At 34.3% G+C, this 27,722-nt stretch overlaps 1 pseudogene; it reads right to left on the bottom strand.

Annotated features, from left to right (window-relative positions):
* Window positions 1–27,453, bottom strand: part of LOC107868895 — a 34,906-nt pseudogene extending 7,453 nt beyond the window's left edge.
* Between the last annotated feature and the right edge of the window lie 269 nt (window positions 27,454–27,722).

Raw genomic sequence — 27,722 nt, 5'->3', positions numbered from 1 at the left:
CAATAGCAATAATAGATAAAAATATAGATAAATCATTAGTATTATATTGAAAATATCAGGAATAGAACTAATCCCAGAAAGTAAAATATTTACAGCAAGATATAAAAATCTATATGTATTAACAACAAAACATAAAATAAAAGGAAAAAATAAAATTAACAAAATACAAATAGAAAGTCATTTCGAACAATTTGTAAAAACAATTGATAATAATGATTATAGTTATAGAGACATAGATATAGAAGAAAATTTAGAAATAATAAATGATAAAATAAGTATAACAAAAAGAATAGCTTATGAAAAAATAGAATCATCAAGTTCATCAAAAAGAACAAGTTATGAAACAAGTTCAACAACTAATTTAAACCAATATTACATAACAAGAACAATAAATGAAAAACAATATTTAATACTCTAAAATACAGGACAAGAAGAAAATTATATAGCAAGATATCTAGTAAAAAATGAGGAAATAAAATCTAACAATAATATATGCCCAGATCAACCAAGAAGCTTAATAAACACTAAAAATATAGCAGAAAAAAAAAATAGGAGTTAGAAAAATAAAAATAGAATTTTAAATAAAGGGAGAAATGAAAAAAGCAGACATAATATTAGGAATAAAATGGCTAGAACAAGTAAAACCATATAATATAGAGCATACACAATTATCTATAAACATATAACAGAGAGAAATTATTCTTAAGAAGAGCTTTAACATGATATGAAAATATATGTATTAATGAAGATAGTAGTAGGAAGGTATTACAGTAGATATTATACGCCTATGATAGATACAAGAGCAGAAGCTAATTTATGTAGATATAATTGTTTACCAGAAAGTAAATGGGATAAATTAGAAACACCAATAATAGTTAAAGGATTTAATAACGAAGGAAGCTTAATTACTTATAAAGCTAAGAATGTAAAAACACAAGTATGAGATAAAATATTAACAATAGAAGAAATCTATAATTATGAGCTAACATCAAAAGGTATACTTTTAGGAATGTCGTTTTTAGATAAATTATACCCACATATAATAATTAGAACGGATTGGTAGTTTACAACACCATGTAAATAGAAAGTAAGAGTAAAAAGAGTTACTAATAAAATAAGAAAGCAAACTGATTGGATAGAAGGAAGTGAAAAAATTACACAAAAATTAGAAAATATAAAAAATACTGAAGATACAATAGAAATGATCATATTTTCAATAAATAAAAAGGAAATAACTATATTTTCAATAAATAAGATAGAAATAATTAATAAAAAATTAAAACAATTATATAGTGAAGATCCATTAAAAGGATGGAAAAAACATAAAACTACTATAAAAATTGAATTAATAGATAAAAATAGCATAATAACTCAAAAACCATTAACATATAATTTTGACGATTTAAAAGAATTTAAAATGCATATAGATGAATTATTAGAAAAACAATATATACAAAAAAGTAATAGTAAATACAATAGCCCCGCATTTATAGTAAATAAACATAGTGAACAAAAAAGAGGAAAAAGAAGAACGGTTATTGATTATAGAAATCTAAATACAAAAACTATGACATATAATTACCCAATACCAAATAAGATATTAAAAATAAGACAAATACAAGGATATAATTACGTTAGTAAATTTGATTGTAAATCAGGATTTTACCATTTAAAGTTAGAAGAAGAATCTAAGGAATTAACCGCATTTACGGTACCACAAGGATTTTATGAATGGAATGTACTACCATTTAGATATAAAAATGCACCAAGTAGATATCAACATTTTATGGATAGTTATTTTAAACAATTACCTAATTGTATAGTATATATAGATGATATACTATTATATACAAAAACCAAAGAAGAACATTTAAAATTATTAGAACAATTTACGGATATAATAGGAAAATCAGGAATAAGTTTAAGTGAAAAGAAAGCTGAAATTATGAAAAACCAGATAGAATTTTTAGGAATACAAATAGCTAAAAGTGAAGTAAAAATGCAACAACATATAGTACAAAAAATAATAAATTCGAAAGAAGAATTAGATACAAAAAAGAAATTACAATCATTTTTGGGATTAGTAAACCAAGTAAGGGAATATATACCAAAATTAGCAGAAAACCTAAAGTCTTTACAGAAAAAAATTAAAAAAGGATGTAGAATATAATTATAATGAAGAAGATAAAAAACAAGTCCAGAAAATAAAAACATTTTGAAAAGAATTACCAAAATTACAATTTCCAGACAAAAATAGAAAATTTATATATATAGTAGAAGCAGATGCTAATGAATGTAGTTATGGAGGAGTACTTAAATATAGGAACGAAAATGAAAAAATAGAACATCATTGTAGATATTATTCAGGAACGTTTAATGAAACAAAAATAAAATGGGAAATAAATAGAAAAGAATTATGTTCATTATATAAATGTTTATTAGCATTTGAGCTATATATTGTACATAACAAGTTTATTGTACGAACATATAATACACAGTACGTTGGTGGCTAACAAAGAAAATATAAAATTCAGTTACAACAAAAGAGATTCAGAGACTAGTATTGAATATATTAAATTTTACATTTACAATTGAAGTAATTAGTACTAACAAAAATGTTATTACAGATTATATATCAAGATAAAGCTACACAGACTGATATAATAGAAGATGAAATAGAAAAGCAAAAGACTAATGAAGATAAAATGAAGTCTGTAGCTACAAATCAGCTAACTCAGCAGTGTGCAAAGCTATGTCGATCGAAAGACATTAAAATTTCAGAGCTAGAAAGAAACGTTGGGACACTCCGTAAAACTCATAACGTTTATCAATCTACAATTGCAGGTACAAGCAAAGGAGTTATTGGACAAAGATACCAGAATATGAACTTAAATAAGATATTTAAAAAACCATTTACACCAAAAATATAAAAAGACCTCTTGAACATACCCCTACAAATTACCACATATCGATACCGAGTACAAATTTTTCTAAACCTTAACCCCAGAGCTACAGATATCAATGAACCCAACACAAACTATATAACCCAAAGATTACAAGGTCACAACAAGCTAATTGCACTACCCCAAAACCAACCCAAGCTTAATAAAAACTTGTTTTGATTATGGAGTATTAAATACCATATATACCCAAGATGGAAAAGAACTATCAACTATGGAAAAATTACAAAAAATATTCAACACCTATAAAAGAGTAACCAAAGGAAATCTATTTTATATAAAGTATTATACTGCACTAGCAGAGATATTATACGATGAGATAAAACTAGTTATACAAGTTGTAAAAATAGGATTAACCAAAGATATGATTATACCAGAAGATATTGTGCAGCAACCAGAGATACCCAGAATCAAGATACCTGATTTTTATACAAACAAACGACTTATTGGACAAGCAACAATTATTCAAGAACTAGCAAACAATTATATCAATGGAAACCAAATATGGAGCTATTATTCAAGAGACTATCAGATGATTTATTCAAATTCAAAGAATTACAAAAAGCAGATATGGAAGATGTCAGACAATGGATATTGACGTTACTTAACCCAGAAAAATTACCTACTGCAAGGGCAATTAAGAGAGGATTTATTTCAGAAGGATTATTGACAAGATATTGCAAGATAATTGGACACAAATATCCAGATCATCAATGTTTGAGATATAATGGAGAAGATAATATTATCCCAGAAGTTCGGCTAGAATAAAATAAAAAATCAAGAAGATAAGCATGCCAGCTGGAAAGAAGATAAAAAAGCAGCAGATACGATAGAGACATCAACAACAACAACAACAACAACAAACCCAGTGTATTCCCACCTAGTGGGGTCTGGGGGGGGTAAGATGTATGCAGTCCATACCTCTACCTCTAATGAAGTAGAAAGGCTATATCCAAAAGACCCCTGGCTCAAGGCACGAGATACCACACAAACACATAGTAAAGCACAGAAGCAGATTACATAACATAAATAGGGCACCCATAAGTATTATAAAATAGAGGAAAGCAGAGGAAAGCACACAGATTCGTAATAAAACATGGAACACGGAACACGGAATCATAACAGGAATAAAAACCCCACCAAGTAATTCCCTACACTAGCGACCCAAACTGGCCCTAATCCTCTGCCGTAATTCGCGTCTTCTAGATCTTCCTATCTAGGGTCATGTCCTCGGTGAGCTGTAACTGTTCCATGTCCTGCCTAATCACCTCACCCCAGTACTTCTTCGGCCTACCCCTACCCGCCTAAAACCATCCAATGCTAGCCTCTCACACCTACGAACCGGGGCATCCATGCCCCTCCTCTTCACGTGTCCGAACCATCTCAATCGTGCATCCCGCATCTTGCACTCCACTGAAGTCACACCAACCTTCTCCCGGATAGTCTCATTTCGAACTCTATCCCCTCTAGTCAGTCCACACATCCAGCGCAACATCCACATTTCTGCCACCTTTATTTTTTTGATGTGGGAGTTCTTAACTGGCCAACACTCCACTCCATACAGCAAGGCCGAACGGACTACCACCCTGTAGAATTTGCCTTTAAGCTTGGGAAGCACCTTCTTATCACACAGCACCCCCGACGCGAGTTTTCACTTCATCCATCCCGCCCCAAGACGGTGCGAGACATCCTCATCAATCTCACCGTTACTCTGGATCACGGACCCAAGATACTTGAACTTATCCCTCTTACATACCTCCTGTGCTTCCAGCTTCACTACTACCTCATTCTCCCGCCTCACGTTATTAAACTTGCATTCCACATACTCTGTCTTGCTTCTGCTCACCCTGAACCCTTTAGACTCAAGAGTTCGCCTCCACACCTCTAATTTGTCATTCACACCCCCTCGAGTCTCATCTATCAGAACTACATCGTCTGCAAAAAGCATATACCACGGTACCTCCTCTTGAATACGCCGCGTCAACACATCCATCACCAACGCAAACAAAAAGGGACTAAGAGTAAATCCCTGATGCAATCCTGTCAGGATAGTGAAATGCTCTGAGTCTCCTCCCGCCGTCCTCACCTGGGTTTTTACTCCATCATACATATCCTTAATTACTCTGATATATGCCTGCGGTACTCCACTCACCTCCAAGCATCTCCAAAGCACCTCCCTGGGGACTTTGTCGTAAGCCTTTTCCAGGTCGATAAACACCATGTGCAGATCCTTCTTCCTTTCCCTATACTGCTCCACCAACCTCCGTACCAGGTGGATTGCCTCCGTCGTCGAGCGGCCGGGCATAAATCCGAACTGGTTTTCCGAAATAGACACTATCCGTCTCAGCCTCACCTCGACCACCCTCTCCCAGATCTTCATAGCGTGACTCAATAACTTAATCCCCCTATAGTTATTACAACTCTGAATGTCCCCCTTATTCTTATAGAGAGGGATCATGGTACTCCACCTCCACGCCTCGGGCATCTTTGCCGTCCTGAAGATTTCATTAAACAATCCAGTCAACCACCTTACACCAGCCTCTCCAAGGAACTTCCAAAACTCCACCGGTATCTCATCCGGCCCCGTCGCCCTACCCCTTCGCATCCTGCGGACAGCTTGTCTAACCTTTTCTACCTTAAAACGTCTACAATAGCTAAAATCCCGACACTCCTCTGAGTGCTCCAGTTCCCCTAACACAATAGCTCTATCCCCTTCGTCATTCAAGAGCCTATGGAAGTACGACTGCCATCTCTTCTTAATGTGGCCGTCCTCCACCAACACTCTACCGTCCTCCCCCTTAATGCACCTCACCTGATCGAGGTCATGACCCTTCCTTTCCCTAGACTTAGCGAGTCTAAACAACTTTTTCTCCCCTTCTTTCCCCTATAACCCTGCATACAAGCTCTCAAAAGCGGCTGTCTTAGCTGCCGTGACTACTGACTTTGCCTCCTTCCTGGCTAGCTTGTACTCTTTCTTGTTTACCCGCTTCTCTTCTTCGTCCTTACTTTCCACCAACTTAGCATACGCCCCTTTCTTGGTACCCACTTTCTTCTCCACCTCTTCATTCCACCACCAATCCCCCCGATGGTGCCCCGCCTGGCCCCTAGAAACACCCAACACCACACTTGCATTCTCCCTGATGCACCTTGCCGCCCTGTCCCACATACTATCCACGTCCACCCTACACTCCCACACCCCCATTCCCGCCAACCTCTCCTCCATCTCCCACGCATTCACTGGCGTCAGGCCGTTCCACTTAATTCTCGGTCTACACTCCTTACTTCTCCTCTTTCTATCCTTCTTTATACCCAAATCCATAACTAAAAGCCTATGCTGGGTCGAAAGATTCTCACTCGAGATGACTTTACAGTCCTTACACAACGCCCTATCCCCTTTCCTAAGCAACAAAAAGTCAATCTGAGTCCTGGCTATCGCGCTTCGAAAGGTGATCAGGTGCTCGTCCTTCTTCGGGAAGCCCGAGTTCACCACCACCAGCCCAAAGGCCCTCGCAAACTCCAATAGGGTCGCCCCCTCTTCATTTCTCTCCCCAAAACCAAAACCACCATGCACATCACCAAAGCCTCCCGGTAGCGCCCCGATGTGCCCGTTGAAATCCCCTGCTACAACAATCTTCTCCGAACTAGGCACGCCTCTCACCACCTCTTCCAAAGCCTCCCAAAACCGCATCTTCTCCTCCCCCTCTGATCCCACTTACGGCGCATAAGCACTATACGGAAGATAAATCAACTACGGATAAAGAAAAGAAGACAAAAGTTATCAAAGTCATAAAAGATATGAAAAGGACATATGACTTATAGTTTTCAACATGTGAATTATTATAGATTTTGATTTCTTTTGCGTAAAAGAAATTGTATAGTTAGTCTTTGCAAGGTTAGGTAGATACCATTATTAGCCTACTATAGACTTTTTGACTTTTTTAAGTTTGTAAGACTTTGTGTAAAAGATTAGTCTTTTCTAGGAATAATATGTAGATACGTGTAAAGTTTTTAGGAATGTGTAAAATATTAGTACGAAAAACTACGTAAATCATCCATTATAAATGAAGGCTTCTAAGGCAGAAAGAAGTAAGCCTTCATGCGTTGAAGCAAAAAACTCTCTCTTGTCTACAACAAATAATTTGATTATTTAAAAAACAGTTATATTTCAATGGAAAAATCTATGGAGGAACAAAGCTTAGAATTATCAAAACTACCAGAACAGGTATATTCATTTACTATTATGAATAGCTAAATTCATAAATTTCTAACAATCATAATATGATAAAATAAGTTCATGTTAGTTTCTTTATAGTAGAATTATTCGAAAAATAGCATGTTAAGAAGTTTATTAGCAAAGTGAAAAAGGAGAAAAATCCCTAAGAACAATGCCATCCTAAATATGAAACCGGTAAGGCAAGAAAGCTGTGATAGGGAAGTAACCAGAGTAGAGGCGCTGTTTAAGGAAAAAGTATCCAGATTACCATGCTAATAGTGATCGAAGAATATGTTATTTAAGAATAATCTAGTATATAGCAATCTAAAGTGATCATATTTTGTTATGTGCATGATTGAAGGGAATATTTTGAAAAAAACATTATATGAAAAATGAATACTAATTTATCTGACGAAATGGTAGATAAATTTAAAATACTTGTTTTCTATGTACTTAAGGATATAGAAATTGTAGATATAAGAAAAATCATATTGAAAAAAATATTTGATAAATATTTTATGACTAGAATAAGTTATATACCACGCTTACCTAACTACTCTTACAAATACCTACATACCAACCATGGTAAATTATATATATTTAGAATTTTGGAAAATGGATATGAAAAATATACAATCAACAGAAAAACAAATGAAAACAAATTTAGATGAATATATGAGGACTAGAGATATAAAATGTATACAATTTCTTAGTGAAAATATAGAAGAATTAATGAGATTAAAACAAACAACTAAAAAATATTATATAAAGTATTTAACTAATTTTAAATGAAAGATAATCTTAAAATATTAATCTTATATATAATTAGAGATATAGAAATTATAGATATTAAGAGAATGCTATTAAAAAAGTATTAGACTATGAAATTGAAATTATAAATTTGATAGAACAGTTATACCTGGATAATTACCCAGATGGATATTATTCAGATTAAGAAATGTTAGAATATATTAGAAAAACTAGAGAAAATCAGGATAATCTACAACAACAACAAACCCAGTGTATTCCCACCTAGTGGGGTCTGGGAGGGGTAAGATGTACGCAGTCCATACCTCTACCTCTGATGAAGTAGAAAGGCTGTTTCCGATAGAAATTAATTATAGAAACCGAATTAGAAAAATAATGGAGAATCTAAAAGAAAAATTAATATGGATAGAAGAAACCCTAGAAAATTTAGGAAAAAGTACATGTGATAGTTTATATAATTTAAAAAACTCGCTACAAGAAGAACAACACAAGATAATAAATAACATTGAAAGTCTAGAATTAGATATACATTACAGTACAATTAGGATAAATTACTACACAGAAATTTGTAAATCTACAATAACTACAGGATAAAATGATAGAGTATGAATATTTAAAATATTGGAGAGAAAATATGGAAGAAATAATATTATTAGAAAAACTTATGAAAGACAATCTAATTGGATATTTTGAAACAAAAGATATAGAATATTTAGAATACCTTCAAAATAATATAGAAGAATTACAAAAATTAAGAGAAAAAAATAAAGAATACTATAGTAAAGCATTTAATCAATTACCATATAATCACCCCCTAAGATATGAATATCGATAAAACTAACATAAATAAACTCAAAATAAAAATAAAAATAAAAATATTTAGAGAAGTTAAGAAATATCCATGCACAAATAAAAATAGATCCATTGTATTTATAACAGATCTATTTTACCAAACAAGTTATCCGCACCCCATATACAATCGGGTTGGTCCATGTTCATTGCTTTATTCAATTATTAATCCCTATACTATTTATCTTTGTCAATTTAATCTTCAATTGTGTCGTTTAATCTAGTTTTCTACTTTAAGAAAATGGACAAAGCTTCCCCTAAACTTATAGTTGATTTGTAGGTGGATGCTTGAAGTTTATTTGGGCTATAATTACTACCTTCTTAAATAACGTTGGATTGATATTATTAAATCTTTTTGGATAAGCCCCAATTTTTTGAAAATCTAGCGTTAATTAGGTACATCCTTGCTTGACGCTTATAAATCTAATTAAAAATACAATTTTTTTTTTGTTTTTAGTGTTTCTTTTTATTATTTCTGTTCTTACTTTTTAACTTCCACAACCTACCCTCACTCCCCTCTACGAAACTTCAAATCCCCCACTTCTCCATATTCATTCTTCTTTAACAGCTAACAACTCTCCCTCTCTTGATCATTATCACAAAGGGTGCTTCAAAGTTCTTTTTCCATAGTACGTTTTTTCTGTTTTAGAGCCCATTTGGGATTACTGTTAGAATATTGCTTATTTGAGAATCAATTTAAAAATGGATTTTCAGAAAAATTCTTTTTAAAAAAAGCAATTTGTGTTTAATAAATTAATTTGGAAAGTAATTTTGATAAACAAATTGTGTTTGAATAATCTTTTTCAAGAAGTAATTTTTTGTGACAAATGACCAAAAATGACATGTATTAATAGACTTTTATTATTAAAATTAATTTATATAGAAAATTTATATTAAATATCAATTATAATATTTTTAATTAAATTTTTTTTTATTAAAAATTACGTACAATAAAATTTTCAATCAATATTTATATACATAATTCATTAAAAAATATTAAATAATTATATATTGCTTAAATAATTTAAATTTTAATTAATAATATCAAACAAAAATGAATAAGCAATCATCATATTCATATATGTACAATACATGGTAGCAAATATGTCATTTTTCATGAATTAGTTATTTAAAGTTAAATATTAGATTTTTTCTTACAAAGACTGTCAAAATACCATTTAATCCTGTAACATAATTCATTTGTCATTTGTTATCATTAATAATAAAAAATAAAAATTTATATATTTTTCGGTCATCATCATCAATTATATTTTCAAATTTATTTAAACCAAATAAGTGAAAATAAAATAATAATAGTACATAAATTATAAAATAAAATAAAAAATTATGATGTAAATATGAATTATAAAGTTTTAAAATCAAACTTCAATCAAATTTATAAGATACGTTAATTAATTAATAATGAATATATATGTGTTTGAGAGAGAGAGAGAGTATGTGTGAGTGATAGGGATATTTTAGTTATATAAAAAACTAATTTTCTGCTTCTGCTTCTGTTTTTGTTTTGAAAAGCAAAAATTTTCTGCTTCTTCACAGAAGCAGAAAAACTGCTTCTTCATCTTGTTTTTTAAAAACACTTTTGAAAGTTTACCGAACATCATTTTTTTCAAAAAAAATATTTTTTTCTAAAAATAAATGCTTATTTTGGGAAATAAGCAATCTCAAACAGGCACTTACAAAAGAAGAAAATTTTTGCTTTTACTTTTTTTTAAAAGCACTTTTGAAATTTACCAAACATCATTTTTATTTTTAAAAAATAAGTACTTTTTTCTCAAAATAAGTGCTTATTTTGAGAAATAATCATTCCCAAACAGGCACTTAGTTGGGTTTTACACTAAAAGTAATTATTTAAATTTATTTATCCAATTTAAACGTCAAAGATTTTTTATACTTTTTTATTTCAATCCTTGTTATAAAATAACCATATAAAATGATTGTTAGAGTTTGTTACCCGAATTTTGTTGATCCGGTCTTGAAAAGTTCGCGGTACGATCCATGTTAGAGATTTTGGGGGGAGGGCTGTGGTAGTAACGTAGGGATCGAGCCGATCCTATATGTTTTGGGCTTAGGATTTATTTGTACGCAAGTATTATATAAGTGCAATTTTTTTTTTATGGTTTTAACACACGTCATTGAGAGTTTCATCTCCGATATGTACTCCTCTCATTATAATGATTTTCCTCCCCCTCTGCCCATGGTTTTTCCCGTCAAGGATTTTCATGTAAAATATGTGTGTTCTTCTTGTTTTTCTTTTGTTGTGGTATTGTTTATTCTTGTCCTTTTCAACTTAGAGTTTCAAAACATTAATAGTAAGGTTAATCGAGTAAAATCCACCCTTATTTAATGTGTTATCAAAAAGTGTATCAAGTCAAGAAGAGTCAAATAAAATGAATTAGGGGGAGACTACTTTCTAGATTTTGTTGAGTTATTGATTATAAAAAAATAATAATTAATTTTTTTCTAAATAGATTGAAAGTTTTGGAAATATAATTAATTAAATTTATCTCCTTTTATATATCTTCGGTAGAATTAAAAATAAAGGTCTTAAAAAGAATTAATGAATTTTCTAAATTTATAAGGAACTAGATTGGAGCTCCGATTAAAAACAATTAAATGATGCCTCTAAATAATCATAAAATCTTATGGGCTTTATAAAACTATTCGAAATGCGAGGAAATATTTTATACAAAACTTTGGAGTTCAAATTTGGATGGAGTTGTGATAGAAATGGTGGCAATGTAAGTGGTGTTGGTGGTTGTGGTGGTGGTTTGGGGTGGGAGTGGGGGTTTGCGGGCGACAGAGATGAAGAAGTTGGGGGGAACACGCCTTTGAGGAAATAAGAAGGAAGAAAAACAAAAAAACATGAATAAGAAAAATAGTTTAAAATAACAAAAAGGAAAAAGGAAAATACATTTTATAAAAAGAAACACCATGCAATGAGAAAATTAAAATGTCATAACTCTTAGAATAACTTATTTTCTCATTTATAAGTTACTACTATTTCGTTTAAACACCTTTTGAAATCTTATAGTAGTTGATTAACCTTCTTCGAGATTTGGTGGAGCAGCCATTTTAATAGGATCTCTCCTAGGTGTTAATACTTTTAGGAGAAACTCGCTCTGATACCAATTGAAGGCTTATATGCGTCCACCACAATAATAGGGACCAGGTCCCTTACTCGTTTCTTCAGCTAATTACAGAAAATTTCTGTATGAGTTCATCGCAGCAATGAGAACCTAGTTCCGCAACAGGTTCTATGACCAAAAACATAAACTGAAGAACAAAAGTAAGGAACTAAAAGTAAAGAAGACAAGATATTTTATGTGAAATCCACCTTGCTCATTAGAGTAAAACCACGACCTATCCCAGTAGGCTTTCTCAAGCACTTCACTAAAAAAGAGCAATTTTCAAATTACAATATTTTGCAACCTCAGAATTAAACTCTTAACTCCTCACCTTTACAATAACTATATTGTAAGCACTCTCTGCAATAATTCTATTGTAAAGATGTCACAGCCCAAAAATCAATGGCCATGATAAAAATTGTCGCAACAAGCCTTGAGAAGTAAGCCTATCACTGAAACTTATATAAACAGAAAAAACAATACCAAAATCCAAGGTAAGACATCTAGAACGAAGTAGGACCACACATATACCATAATAACAGAAAAATGCATAACAAAAATACCATAAATCTCCCATAATCCGGTGTCACATCATAAGAAACAACTAAGTACATCTTAAAATCCAAATATACGAACTAATAGTCCAGAAGGAACATAATCTATCTTTGGATGTAAAATAAGACATGACCTATATATAAAGAGCTAGTAGATCAACTCCGAAAGCATAGACCGGCTACTATATTGAAAATACTCCAAGAACCGGCCGGATCAGCTACCATGTAGTGCATTCATATTTGAATCTTCACAAAAAAGAAGCACTACCCGACCCGACCCGGGGCCTTGTCGTAATGGGTATCCCAAGTCCAATCAGGACCGGGGACCACCCCCGATACCTAACCTAACCATCCAAACGCATACCCTGAGTTAGATTAATTTCAAGCATATAACAAGATAGCGTATCTGCACAAACTCAGACTCTAGGATAGGTCTATGACCATGACCGACCTAAACGAGTCCAAACGTCCGAAACTCAACCAATAACTATAACCAAACCAATACAAAAACCAATTTCATTTCAATAACAAAACATATAAGGATGAAACAACCATAAATCTAGTTCAATGGTATCAGCGCCAATACCAATGCAAATACTAAAGGCTGACACCAATACCGATCCCTCCCATTCCAACCCATAGCAGTTCCATAAAGGCTTCTAGCCAATAGAAAAATAATATTTGGTTGGGACATGCCCTCAACCATAGCCAAAACCAAAATCCATAAAATAACCAAAATATGAAAAAATGTCCATGATATGAAATGAAGCCTTTCGGAGTACGGAAGCTCACCACTTTAATCTAATAGATGGTCCTAAATTTGAACACTAAGCAGGAAGAGTAAGGGTGAATGCTAGCATAAACTCAGGATAAGGATAAAATAATGCCATCCAGTAAAAGCAAGCAAGCCAACCACATGGATAAAAACATATGTATAACCTTGCCGGGAAAGGGAGTCGGGTTTAGCATGCTTTAAAAACCATTAACCTGGGTATGTGTAACTTCAGCGTCCTAAAATCACCCACGGGCTATATGAGTCCAGTGTAACCCCCTGAATGGGCCTCGATGTGTGTTGCCACATGATCTGAAGATACCATAAGAGTAGAGGATTACTGAGTACCCTTCGCTCTCTATGATACATATATACACTGTACTTAGAGGATTCTCATGTACCTTATAGTAATATATATGGTTTCCATGACCAACCCTCATTTCGGTAAACATGAGTTTCCAGTGTCGGTCTATTGGACTCGCACCTTCATGGTTAGCTATCACACCCCGCCATTATTGCCCAATTAAAACCATTACCATCCAACCAAACCTTTATTCTAATATTATAAATCAAGGCTATGAGTAGTGGTATCTTCATACCAACTATAGCATGCAAGCAATGTCCTTAGTCAACCTTTTTGTAAAGGGATTCCCATGTACCCATAGTTTACATTATCAAGTTGACTTGGGGAAATCCTATGTACTCCACAAGTTGTTCATTAACATGTTTACTTGGGGGGGGGGGGGGTTTCCTTGTACCCCACAAAGAAGTTTAATTAACTATAACCAGGACCACCGAACATTACCATTTAACCATTCCAAACTATTTAAATAATTTATACCATTTAGGGTTCCATTACCAAATCATACCATGCGATAGTTCCATTAAAAGTTCAATAATATAGTAAAAGCATTATCATAGATATTTCACCAAACATGTTGACGACATAGTGTTTTCAAAACCAATTCCAATTACTAATTAACTATTTCCATGCAATCAATTGTCCAAACTAACATTAAAGCATGTAATTACATAATTAAACATAGGAAATCCATAACCAAACATTTAATACCAAAACCCCCAGCATATATTTGAAAACCCCAAACCATACAATATTCATAACATGAAAACACTATTCAAAACATACCTTTAGTTGTAACAAACAATGAGAGAGGAGTACATACCTTAGATTAAGAAGTTGATGGAGAGAAATCACCCATACAAACCCTAAATTGATCCTCTAGATAAAACCCTAGCCTTTCTTTACCTAAGAGACTTATAGAGAGTTAGAGAGAATTTGTAAGTGTTTAAGATTAAAATAATAGGGAAAATATTGTCCTAATAGTGTTATAAGTTGTAGGACCTTAAGTGGCTAAGTGAGGAAATGTCCAGATTACCACCAACTTAACTGCTGAAAATTCCCGTTAGATGGTATGACTCTCCCATACCAGTCGTATCCTCCAATATGAGTGGTACCCACTACTCATACCCTAGGCCTTCCATATGGACTCAACACTATCCACCATATGACTTATCCAACCTAATTTATACCCAACCATACGATCACTACCCTTAAACCATATCCCTGGAAGAATAGAATCCAAGGAGATTTGATCGCTTATGGTGAGACACCCGTACTCAAATCTAACTTATGTTACTAAGTATCAAATTAAGTAAAGAAAAAACCCTAACCATACGACCCATCACCAAACATACGACTCATACGAACCAAGTTGTACCTAATTCCAGAAACTAATCCAACCCACCAACCATCACTGGTAAGAATATGACCGAGACATACCATTCATACCCCATCATATGAATGGTACTCATAAGTCATTTGTGGTGCAGAATCTATAAATCAAAGAAATTTTCTAAGTGTCCTAAACCCAAGGTGTTTCACTCTCCCCCACTAGGATCATTTATTCTCGAATGATAGTAAAGGTAGGTCAAATAGAAGCATGATTCATTTGTATTATCTAGTATCAATCCAACCTTTAACCAAGTTAGAAAGCAAAAATGTGATCAAGAACATATACCTTCGGCATGAATATCCAGAGCAGAAAATAAATGCGGATATTTGGACTTCATGTCCACTTCCATTTCTCGTGTAGCCTCTTCCACCTTGTGGTTCTGCCATAGAACCTTAACCGAGGCCACTTCCTTGGTCCATAACCTATGAATATGCTGATCCAATACCTCAACCAAGACCTCTTCATAAGATAGAGAACTTGAGATGCCTAATCCTTCCAAAGGAACCACCAGAGAAGAATCACCAAAACACTTTCTCAATATAAAGACATAAAATATCGAATAAATGAAGCTCAAACAAGAAGGAAACTCCAATTCATAGGCTTCATTACCAACCCCCCACAAAACCATGTAAGGACCAACATATCGGGAATTGAGCTTTCCCTTTTTATCAAACCGTATCGCTCTCTTCATGGGGGATACCTTTAGGAATACCTTATCCCCAACCTCAAATTCCAACTCTCTACGCCTTGCATCTGTATAGGACTTTTGGCAACTTTGGGTAGCCTTAAGACTATCTCGAATCACCTTTACCTTTTCCATAGCCGAATAAACCAAATTTGTACCGAACATACCTGTCTCATCAAGCTCAAACCACCTAATAGGAGATCTTTACCTCCTACCATACAATTCCTCAAAAGGGTCCATCCCAATGCTAGAATGATAGCAATTATTGTAAGAAAACTCTAACAAAGGTAGATGCTCAACCCAATTATCATCATAATTAATAATACATGCACAAAGCATGTGGTCCAATGTTTGAATAGTCCTCTTTACTTGCCGATCCATCTGTAGATGAAAAATAGTACTCAGACTAACCTTAGTACCTAACTCATTTTAAAAAGGCCGCCAGAAGTGAGATGCAAACTGTGTACCATGATAAGAGATAGTCAAAATCGATACCCCATACAGCTTCACAATCTCATGAAGATATAACCTCGAATAGCCCTTAGTTGAAAAGTTAGTCTACACCGGCAAGAAGAGAGCGGACTTTATCATCCTATCTACAATGACCTAAATTGAATCAAATTGATTCCAAGACCGAGGAAGGCCGGTAATGAAATCCATATTGATTACTTTTTATTTCCATTTAGGCAGTTTAATTCCTGACACAACCCTCTAGGCCTCATGTTCTCAACTTTGACTTATTGGCACACCATACATTTGGCCACAAAATCAACCATATCCCTATTCATACCATTCCACCATTATATATCATTAAGATCATGATATATTTTTGTCGAACTAGGATAAACAACATAGAACGATTAATGAGCCTCGGCCAAAATCCTTTGTCATAATCCATCGACATTAGAAACACATAACCGCCCTTGGTACCTCAAAGTACGATCACCATCGATCACAAATACCATCACTCTTTGCCCACCTATATCATCATTGATTTTCATTAAGATTGGATCTAGTATTTGCTTCTCTTTGATCTCTGCACCAAGAGACAGTCGAACTACTTTCTGTACTATCACACCACTATCATTAGAGTCTAAGAGATGAACTCTAAGATTAGCCAAATGGTGAATATCTTTTACCGATTCCCACTGCTCCTTATCTACATAAGCTAAACTCCTTATGACAACTTGATAAGGCATCAAAAACCATATTTACTTTACTTGGGTGGTAATGTAGACTCATATCATAGTCTTTGAGAAGTTCCAACCATGTCCTCATACTGAGATTTAGCTCCTTATGAGTGAACACATACTGTAGACTTTTATTATCAGAAAAGATGTCCACGTTCACTCTATATAAATAATGCCACCAGATTTTCAAAGAAAAAACCACTGCTAAAAGCTCCAAATCATGAGTAGGATAATTCTTTTCATGGACCTTCAATGCCTTGAAGCATAGGCAATCAGCTTTCTATGCTGCATTAAAGCGCAACCAAGTCCCACCCGAGATACATCATAATAAACCACAAACACCTCCTTACCAGTTGCTTATGAGTTATGCCAGTAGAAGGGTTAGCTTGGGGTCACTTGTGACCTTAAGCACCGTGTGACATCTTGGGACCCAATTTTGGGGCATTACAAACTTGGTATCAGAGCCCAAGTTCAAGTGTCCTAGGGTGTCTATGAAGTCGTGTCTAATAGATTCTTGCAAAACGGTACGGAGACCTCTATACTTTTCTTCGAGTGGCTACAGGGCATTTAGGAAATGTTTCCCTTCTTTCAAGTCTAAGATCATTCTATAAAAAGGTTCTCCAAGAAGGTTATATAGATTCTCATCTTACTCTATTCTGGCCAACTCTGCCTTATTTTCAAGGTATCAGAAACAGTTAAGCTTAAATCTTCGTAGATAGTTATGGGATTGTAAGAGAGCTAGAAAGTATCCTATCAGTGCTTTTGAGTTCCAAAAATTGAAGTACTTTATTCATGTTCATAAAAGTCGTGAACTAAGCCTAGGTTAGGTGTGCTTTTAGATTCCTCCTCAGAATCTACAATGTTAATCTATACTTCTCCTTTCATGTATTATTTTTTAGATAGCATGATTCACAAGCTCAGTTCTTCCCCAAATAATGCTTCTATATTTTCTAGAAGTAATTTCAAAAGTTACACAAAGGGCTTGAGAGGAGCTCTCTAGTGTGTTAAGTTCCTTAAGTTGAAAGTTATGCCCTCATTCTTATGAGTTATTTAATTAAGATAGAGTAAGGTGTATTCTTAGATCGTTGAATGTTATGTGTCAAGTTTCTGTCTCTTGTATTATATAATCTTGTTATCATTATGTTTGTGAAAAATGAAAGTCTAGTGAAGCCGTGTGGGGCTCTTTCGATTCACTAGCACAGCTGCTTTGTTAATCATCTCAATTTTTTTTTTCAAAACTCATATTCAAAGCCTAGTGGAGCCGTGTGCGGCCTATTTCGATCCACTAGCAACTTGTAGTTCATCTTGTTCCTTGTACTGGCTGAAAATGTGGGATGTAGAGGTATAGTAGTAAGAAGGATGGTAAGTGTGATTTGTTGAGCATAAGTATAGCGAAATCCTTTTTTGCATAAAATTGGGTTAATAGGAAGTGATATAGTTTGTTTGAGGCATGAAATGGGTATTGACGGTATTCGTATGATAGAGAGTATAGGTTAGTGATGGAAGTACTCGGTGGGTAAGTGTTGTTAATCTAGGCGCTCTTCATATTGCAAGAGGAAGTTAAGTTAAGATGTAGAGAGCTATGAACTAAGTTAAGTTGTGTATGAAGGATAGATAGTAGTGACGGGTAAAAGAAGGATGTGTTAATGGATTGTGAATAAGATAAGCTATATGATTATGACTAATTATTATTGTTATGAAGTTTAAATGGGCTAGCATTTGTTGAGGATTATTTTATAGTTTCTAAGTGAAAATTTCGTGTGAAAAGTTTTAAGTTATATTGTGTTGTAAAAGTTAAGTTTGAATGATTGGTGATCGTAAAGGTGACTGTGATGATTTCTTGATTAATGGTATTAGTTGTTAGGAAGTGATCTAGTAGGCTTGAATAGTGGATATAAGAGCCTAAGTTTGGTTTATTTTTGATTAAGTTTAATGTTGTGTTTATGATGAGAAAGTTCACCCAAGATATTATGGGACTGCTTTAATTTCGAGGATTAGTGTATGACTGTAATGGTTGAGCTTCTTAAATGTGATTTTGATTCTTATGGTTTAGAAATATAAGTTTACAAGTGTGATTTTAATAAGCAATGACAGAGGTAGTGTGGCCCGTTAAGGATGAGAAAAATTTGAGTTGAGCGTTAGACTCTAAGATTGAAATTCCGAAGTTGAGCTGAAAGCGTTAAAACTTTAGATAGTGTATGCTTATTTTGAGCTAAGTGGTAATGTGAAGTAAGATTGAAATGCAGCTTTCATGTATATTGTGGTTAGTTAAAGTTTTAAGTGGTTATATTTAGGGATTGTGTTGTACATGTTTCAGATTTTGGAAGCTAGTTATGCTTCAATTCGTAAACTTCTACTAAACTATCTGTATTCTTCAAGTATTCCAGCTCAGTCAATCAGAATCTTATAGTGTACCTTCTCATTTATCATTCATCATGTTATCCAAGGATCTTACGAATGAAATCATTTCCATACGGAGCATCTCAGTAGTTACGAGTATACCTCTGTTCGTGCGTCATGCATATGAGCTAATTCATAGGTGCCCCATGCATAGTCGTAGTGACCCTGTGAAATAAGTGTTGTAGACTAACATAGAGTCCTAAGGGGGAGATACCCTATGACTTCTTAAAGCTTCTGTGTTTTAAACACATCTAGTTCATGCTCAAGTTCTCATTACGAGCCTTGAATTGGCTATTGTTGCATACACATTCATACATTCCAGAGTCAGTTCAGCTAGATATTTATGCGTCAGATATGCATGTTCAGTATGAGGACTAGGAAACTATAATTCCAATCGTGCCGATATGTCTCAGATGTTTGCGTCCCTTAAGAAGGTCAGTTGACCAGTTCTTTTATCCTGTCAAGGAAAATTCGAGGACGAATATTTCCAAGAGGGAGATAATGTAATACCCTAGAAAATTTTCTCCGTAAAGATTTCATGAGAAACGTATCGAGTTCTACGCTTTAGAGCGATCCATAAATTTTCTATGTAGTATTTCTAAGATGTTGACCTACCATTGCGTAGATTATCGAATAAGATTGCCAGTGATATGTAGATCATAAAAAACGGTCACTCGAGCGATGAGTTACGACCATTCCGATCGAACTACGACCATTCCGATCAAACTGTGATAGTAAAATGTGCAGGAAAAAAATTACTGAGGCCTGGCGTATTTTTGCTCCAACTTTAAATGATCATAGCTCCTTGTATGTAATGATCTGGGTGATCTACTATATATTAACGAAAAGCTCTGTGAGTCCTCTTTCCAATGAAATTGGTTTCATCTAATTTGTCTATCGGAGCAAAAGTTATGGTCGATCTACTTCAGCCTATCAAAAGTGAATTTTTAGGTCAACTTCAAAAGATCATAACTCCTCGTAAACAATGATCTAGGTGAGATACTATATATCAATGGAAAGATATGTGTTCTCTTTCTAATGAAATTGGTTTCATCCAATCTGGATATCGGAGTAAAATGTTATGGTTGATCTACTTCAGACTATCAACACAGTCCACCATAGGACATATTCGAGAATTATTTGATTTTTAGGGGCGTTTTGGTCATTCTACTCACCCAAAAACCATCCAAACCCTATATTAAAGCATGTTGGAAGCATTATATGTTATATTTCATCAAATTCCCTAAAAAAAAACCCTAAGCTCCTACATCCAACTTCCCTCCAAAGTTCACCATTAATTCTGCAAATTTATTCAAAATTCCAAGTTCCTAGTTTAAGAACTTTAAGAACCTCCAAAGTTCTCCATTAATTTTGCAAATTTATTGAAGATTCCATGTTCCTAGTTCAAGAACTCCAAGAACCATCATTCAAAGGTACGATTAACATCTCAAAAACGAGTATCGATCTAAAGTTTATCATTTAAGGTATATGGGGTTTTTCAACAAGAACTTTCTTTCGTTCTTGTGTCCAAAAGTAATTTTTTTTACAAAGGCATGATTTTTATTTAGTTTTTCAACAAGAACTCTCATTCGTTCTTGTGCCCAAAAGTAATTTTCTTTACAAAGGCGTGATTTTTATTTAATATTTACGAATTTGAAGCATGAACCCATATCTTATGATGATTATTATGAAATCTTGATGTTTATGATTTTGAAAGATGAATTTATATGTGTGGTGATATAAAGTATGAATCTTAAATGATATTTATCATGATTTTGATATTTGGGTTGCGAACCCCATTTGAAATTGTGTTTTTTGAGAAAGTGTGTGTTATAAGCACGTTGATGTTGAATATTTGAGATATTTTGAATGATTTGACCTTTTTGGAATGAGTTATTTTGAACTCGAGTGTGAAAGAAATCCACGTTTTTATTGATTATGATAAAGGGGTAGCAAATTAGCTCCCGATGAAAATTGTTGAAGTGTTTATTGTGGATTTTCTTTAATGTGAGCCTGAGGCTGATTTAAATTTCTGAGCTAAGTTCGGGAGTAATATTTTGCACCGAGTGGGAGGTATAAAGTGACCTTACTTTCCTAGAACTACGTGCCCCCGTAGGATGTGAGCCTGAGGCTAATTTATATAGTGATCACTAGTGTTTTTGAATCTACACTGGAAATCCTACTCCAATGGCAAGGATAGGACGACTCTCCCCAATGTGGGTTGTACGTTGGACTCCATGTAGCTCACATGGTTTATGTTGGTTATAGGATCTCCCAATGTGTGTGTGTGTACTCTTCTATCTGAGATGAAAACATATTTGCTTAAAAGGCTGAGTTTGAGAAAGTCATTATTCTTACAAGATTTAAGGAATATATTCTAATGAGAATTGATATGAGATTTGATTGTTTCGATGATTTGAAATTGAGATGAAAGTGAATTGAGAACGTATTGTAATGAATCACTTGTTTTGCTTTACATGTATTATTCATCCATGATTTTGATGATTTGATTCGAGCTAAGTGAGTCATCTATATCAGTATGAATAATTTTATAAACTGTGATTTGAGAGGAGCTCTCTAGTGTGTTAAGTTCCTTAAGTTGAAAGTTATGCCCTCATTCTAATGAGTTATTTAATTAAGACAGAGTAAGGTGTATTCTTAGATCATTGAATGTTGTGTGTCAAGTTTTTATCTCTTGTATTATGTAATCTTGTTATCATTATGTTTGTGAAAAATGAAAGTCTAGTGAAGCCGTGTGGGGCACTTTCAATTCACTAGCATAGCTGCTTTGTTATTCATCTCAATTTTTTTTCAAAACTTATATTCAAAGCCTAGTGGAGCCGCGTGCGGCCTATTTCGATCCACTAGCAACTTGTAGTTCATTTTGTTCCTTGTGCTGGCTGAAAATGTGGGATGTGGAGGTGTAGTAGTAAGAATGATGGTAAGTGTGATTTGTTTAGCATAAGTATAGCAAAATCCCTTTTTGCATGCAATTGGGTTAATAGAAAGTGATATAGTTTGTTCGAGGTATGAAACGGGTGTTGGCGGTATTTATATGATAGAGAGTATAGGTTAGTGATGGAAGTACTCGGTGGGTAAGTGTTGTTAATCTAGGCGCTCTTTGGATTGCAAGAGGAAGTTAAGTTAAGACGTAGAGAGCTATGAACTAAGTTAATTTGTGTATGAAGGATAGATAGTAGTAACAGGTGAAAGAAGGATGTGTTAATGGATTGTGAATAAGATAAGCTATATGATTATGACCTATTATTATTGTAATGAAGTTTAAATGGGCTAGCATTAGTTGAGGATTATTTTATAGTTTCTAAGTGAAAATTTTGTGCGAAAAGTTTTAAGTTATATTGTGTGCTAAAAGTTAAGTTTGAATGATTGGTGATCGTAAAGGTGACTGTGACGATTTCTCGATTAATGGTATTAGTTGTTAGGAAGTGATCTGGTAGGCTTGAATAGTGGATATAAGAGCCTAAGTTTGGTTTTTTCGTGATTAAGTTTGATGTTGTGTTTATGATGAGAAAGTTCACCCATGATATTATGGGACTGCTTTAATTTCGAGGATTAGTGTATGACTGTAATGGCTGAGCTTCTTAGATGTGATTTTGATTCTTATGGTTTAGAAATATAAGTTTACAAGCGTGATTTTAATAAGCGATGACAGAGGCAGTGTGGTCCGTTAAGGATGAGAAAAATTTGAGTTGAGCGTTAGACTCTAAGATTGCAATTCCGAAGTTGAGCTGAAAGCGTTGAAGCTTTAGATGGTGTATGCTTATTCTGAGCTAAGTGGTAATGTGAAGTAAGATTGAGATTAAGATTACATGTATATTATGGTTAGTTGAAGTTTTAAGTGGTTATATTTAGGGATTGTGGTGTACATGTTTCAGATTTTGGAAGCTAGTTATGCTTCAATTCGTAAACTTCTACTAAACAATCTGTATTCTTCAAGTATTCCAGCTCAGTCAATCAGAATCGTATAGTGTACCTTCTCATTTATCATTCATCATGTTATCCAAGGATCTTAGGAATGAAATCATTTCCATACGGAGCATCTCAGTAGTTACGAGTATACCTCTGTTCGTGCGTCATGCATATGAGCTAATTCATAGGTGCCCCATGCATAGTCTTAGTGACCCTGTGAAATAAGTGTTGTAGAGGAACATAGAGTCCTAAGGGGGAGATACCCTGTGACTTCTTAAAGCTTCTGTGTTTTAAACACATCTAGTTCATGCTCAAGTTCTCATTACGAGCCTTGAATTGGCTATTGTTGCATACACATTCATACATTCCAGAGTCAGTTCAGCTAGATATTTATGCATCAGATATGCATGTTCAGTATGAGGACTAGGAAACTGTAATTCCAATCGTACCGATATGTCTCAGATATTTGTGTCCCTTAAGAAGGTCAGTTGACCAGTGCTTTTATCCTATCAAGCGACATTCGAGGATGAATGTTTCCAAGGGGGAGATAATGTAATACCCCAAAAAATTTTCTTCGTAAAGATTTCGTGAGAAACATATCGAGTTCTACGTTTTAGAGCGATCCATATATTTTGTGTGTAGTATTTCTAAGACATTGAACTACCATTGCGTAGATTATCGAATAAGATTTCCAGCGATATGTAGATCATCAAAGACGGACACTCAAACGATGAGTTACGACCATTCCGATCGAACTACGACCATTCCGATCGAACTGTGATAGTAAAATGTGCAGGAAAAAAATTACTGAGGCCTGGCGTATTTTTGCTCCAACTTTAAATGATCATAACTCCTTGTACATAATGATCTGGGTGATCTACTATATATCAATGGAAATCTCTGCGAGTCCTCTTTCCAATGAAATTAGTTTCATCCAATTTGTCTATCGAAGCAAAAAGTTATGGTCGATCTATTTCAGCCTATCAAAAGTAAATTTTTGGGTCAACTTCAAACGACCATAACTCCTCATACACAATGATCTGGGTGAGATACTATATATCAACGGAAAGATATGAGAGTCCTATTTATAATGAAATTAGTTTAATCCAATTTAAATATCGGAGTAAAACGTTATGGTTGATCTACTTCAGACTATCAACACAGTCCACCATAGGACAGATTCGAGAATTATTTGATTTTTAGGGGCATTTTGGTCATTCTCCCTCACCCAAAATCCATCCAAACCCTATATTAAAGGCTATTGGAAGCATTATATGTTATATTTCATTAAATTCCCTAAAAAAAAACCCTAAGCTCCTATATCCAACTTCAAGAACCTCCAAAGTTCACCAATAATTCTGCAAATTTATTCAAGATTCCAAGTTCCTAGTTTAAGAACTTCAAGAACCTCCAAAATTCAACCATTAATTTTGTAAATTTATTCAAGATTCCAAGTTCCTAGTTCAAGAACTCCAAGAACCATCATTCAAAGGCATAATTAACATCTCAAAAATGAGTATCGATCTAAAGTTCATCATTCAAGGTATGCGGGGTTTTTAAACAAGAACTCTCTTTCGTTCTTGTGCCCAAAAGTAATTTTCTTTACAAAGGCATGATTTTTATTTGGTTTTTCAACAAGAACTCTCATTCGTTCTTGTGCCCAAAAGTAATTTTCTTTACAAAGGCATGATTTTTATTTGATTTTTACGAATTTGAAGCATGAACCCATATCTTATGATGATTATTATGAAATGTTGATGTTTATGATGTTGAAAGATGAATTTACATATGTGGTGATATAAAGTATGAATCTTGAACGATATTTATCATGATTTTGATAGTTGGGTCGCGAACCCCATTTGAAATTGTGTTTTTTAAGAAATTGTGTGTTATAAGCACGTCGATGTTGAATATTTGAGATATTTTGAATGATTTGACCTTTTGGGAATGAGTTATTTTGAACTCGAGTGTGAAAGAAATCCACGTTTTTATTGATTATGATAAAGGGGTAGCAAATTAGCTCCCGATGAAAATTGTTGAAGTGTTTATTGTGGATTTTCTTTAATGTGAGCCTGAGGCTGATTTAAATTTTTGAGCTAAGTCCGGGAGTAATCTTTAGCACCGAGTGGGAGGTATAAAGTGACCTTACTTCCCTAGAACTACGTGCCCCCATAGGATGTGAGCCTGAGGCTGATTTATATAGTGATCACTAGTGTTTTTGAATCTATACTGAAAGTCCTACTCCGATGGCAAGGATAGGATGGCTCTCCCCAATGTGGGTTGTACGTTGGACTTCATGTAGCTCACATGGTTTATGTCGGTTATAGGATCTCCCAATGCGTGTGTATGTACTCTTCTATCTGAGATGAAAACATATTTGCTTAAAAGGCTGAGTTTGAGAAAGTCATTATTCTTAAAAGATTTAAGGAATATATTCTAATGAGAATTTACATGAGATTTGATTGTTTCGATGATTTGAAATTGAGATGAAAGTGAATTGAGAACGTATTGTAATAACTCACTTATTTTACTTTACTTGTATTATTCATCCATGATTTTGATGATTTAATTCAAGCTAAGTGAGTCATCTATATCAGCATGCATAATTTTATAAACTGTGATGATATTAAGATATTATTTTATTTATGCATTGCACCCCATATGCTCGGTATTTTTCCATGGTACTGACCTACATAGTCGTATGTGGGCTACATTTTCTTGGAATATAGGTACAAGGTATAGTTGTACCTTAGGATCCAGTCAGTTCGTGGTATCCAGTCAGAAGGTGATGAGTCCTTTTGATTCAAGGGCTTGGTTTAGTTATGCAGAGTTTATAGTGTTGTATTTTCTTTATTCAGTCGTATTGAGTTGGGGTAGTCGGGAGTCATGACCCGGCTACCTACAGTCAGTACTAGTAGAGGCTTCATAGATAGTCAGTAGAAGTTGATGTATTTCATTTCAATTTTGGTTGTAAAGGCAGAATTGTAATCCTGTAAAATTCTATTTTTGTATCGATCAGATTCAGAAAAGAGTTAATTTCTGCTGATTTGTATGGATTTGTATTTTTATTCAGTTGCTTATGAGTTATCCTAGTAGAAGGGTTAGCTTGGGGTCACTTGTGACCTTAAGCACCGTGTGATGTCTCGGGACCCGATTTTGGGGCGTTACAGAGCCATTCTATAATGATGAATAGATACTGGACGATTGTCCAAAATAAAATCAATCCAAAACTCTATCTCCCTATTTGGTGGAACACCCGAAAGATCCTCTAGAAAAACCTTAGGAAACTCATTTCCCACTAGAACAGAATACAAAGAAGGACATTCCGAGTTAGAATCCCTAACCCAGATCAAATTATAGAGGTCCCCTTTAGAGATTAACCTCCGAGCTCTAAGATTGGATATAAACCTCCCCTTAGGAGCTAGGGAACCACCCTTTGACTCAATAACTAATTCACTAGGGAACTTAGAAAGAACCTTACCGGTCCGACAATCTAAGGACGTGTAGCATGAGTGTAACCAATCCATCCCCCCAAAAACATCAAAATCCATCATATATAATTCGAACAAATCCAACAAAGTCTCCTTACTACCAATAGATGTCATACAACTCCTATAGACTCTTTTAGCAACAATAGAGTCTCCTATTGTAGTAAAAATAGAAAAAGGATCTGAAATAACCTTGGGATCAAAACCAAAATACACAGCCATAAATAGGGTCACATAAAAGAGAGTAGACCTCGGATTAAGTAAATAATACACATCACGAGAAAAATGTTGTACCATACCAGTAATGACATCAGGTGATGCCTCAGAATCCTGTCGAGTAACAAGAGCATATAGCCTATTCCAACCTGCGCCAATACCAAAAGTACAAACAGATGCAGAAGCAGCACTCTTTCGTATAGGAGCAAAAGATGAAGAAACTCGAGCCTTACTTGAACCCAAAACACCCTTATCAACTAGACAATATTTGAGCATATGGCCTGCCTGACCATATTTGAAACACGTATCCCTCCCCTCATCATAGAAAACCCTATGCAACCTACCACAAAATTGTCAAAGAGTGCATATGAGGCTGACTGAGTCCCAATTGTCTAAGATTGGGCAACCTATGCCCAAAATTATAGCCACCCTATGGACGTTTATCGCCCAACGGTTTCAAGTAAAGAGCACTAGCTGTAGAGAAGGAACCAGAACTCTCTCAATTCTTATTTGGCCACTTACCGCCATTCTGTCCACCTTATTATTGAGCACCACCTAATTTAGATGACCTAAACTTCTTACCCTATTTTTTCCCAAACTCATCCTGCTTTATACTTTCTTCCTCCATCTTTTGTATATGAACCACCTACCTATAGATATCCATGTCCTTGATCAACAATGCAGTCTTGTTTTCAAGGATCAAATCCTGAGATAGTCTAGAGGTGAACTTTCTCAACCTAGCCCTTATATCAAATACAAATTCTGGAGCATACCTTGACAACTATTTAAATTTCAAG

The sequence above is a fragment of the Capsicum annuum genome, chromosome 4, assembly GCF_002878395.1.
Source record: "Capsicum annuum cultivar UCD-10X-F1 chromosome 4, UCD10Xv1.1, whole genome shotgun sequence".
Classification (NCBI taxonomy): Eukaryota; Viridiplantae; Streptophyta; class Magnoliopsida; order Solanales; family Solanaceae; genus Capsicum; species Capsicum annuum.
The sequence above is the reverse complement of the archived record's forward strand: the minus strand, read 5'-3'. Positions and strand labels throughout refer to the sequence as shown.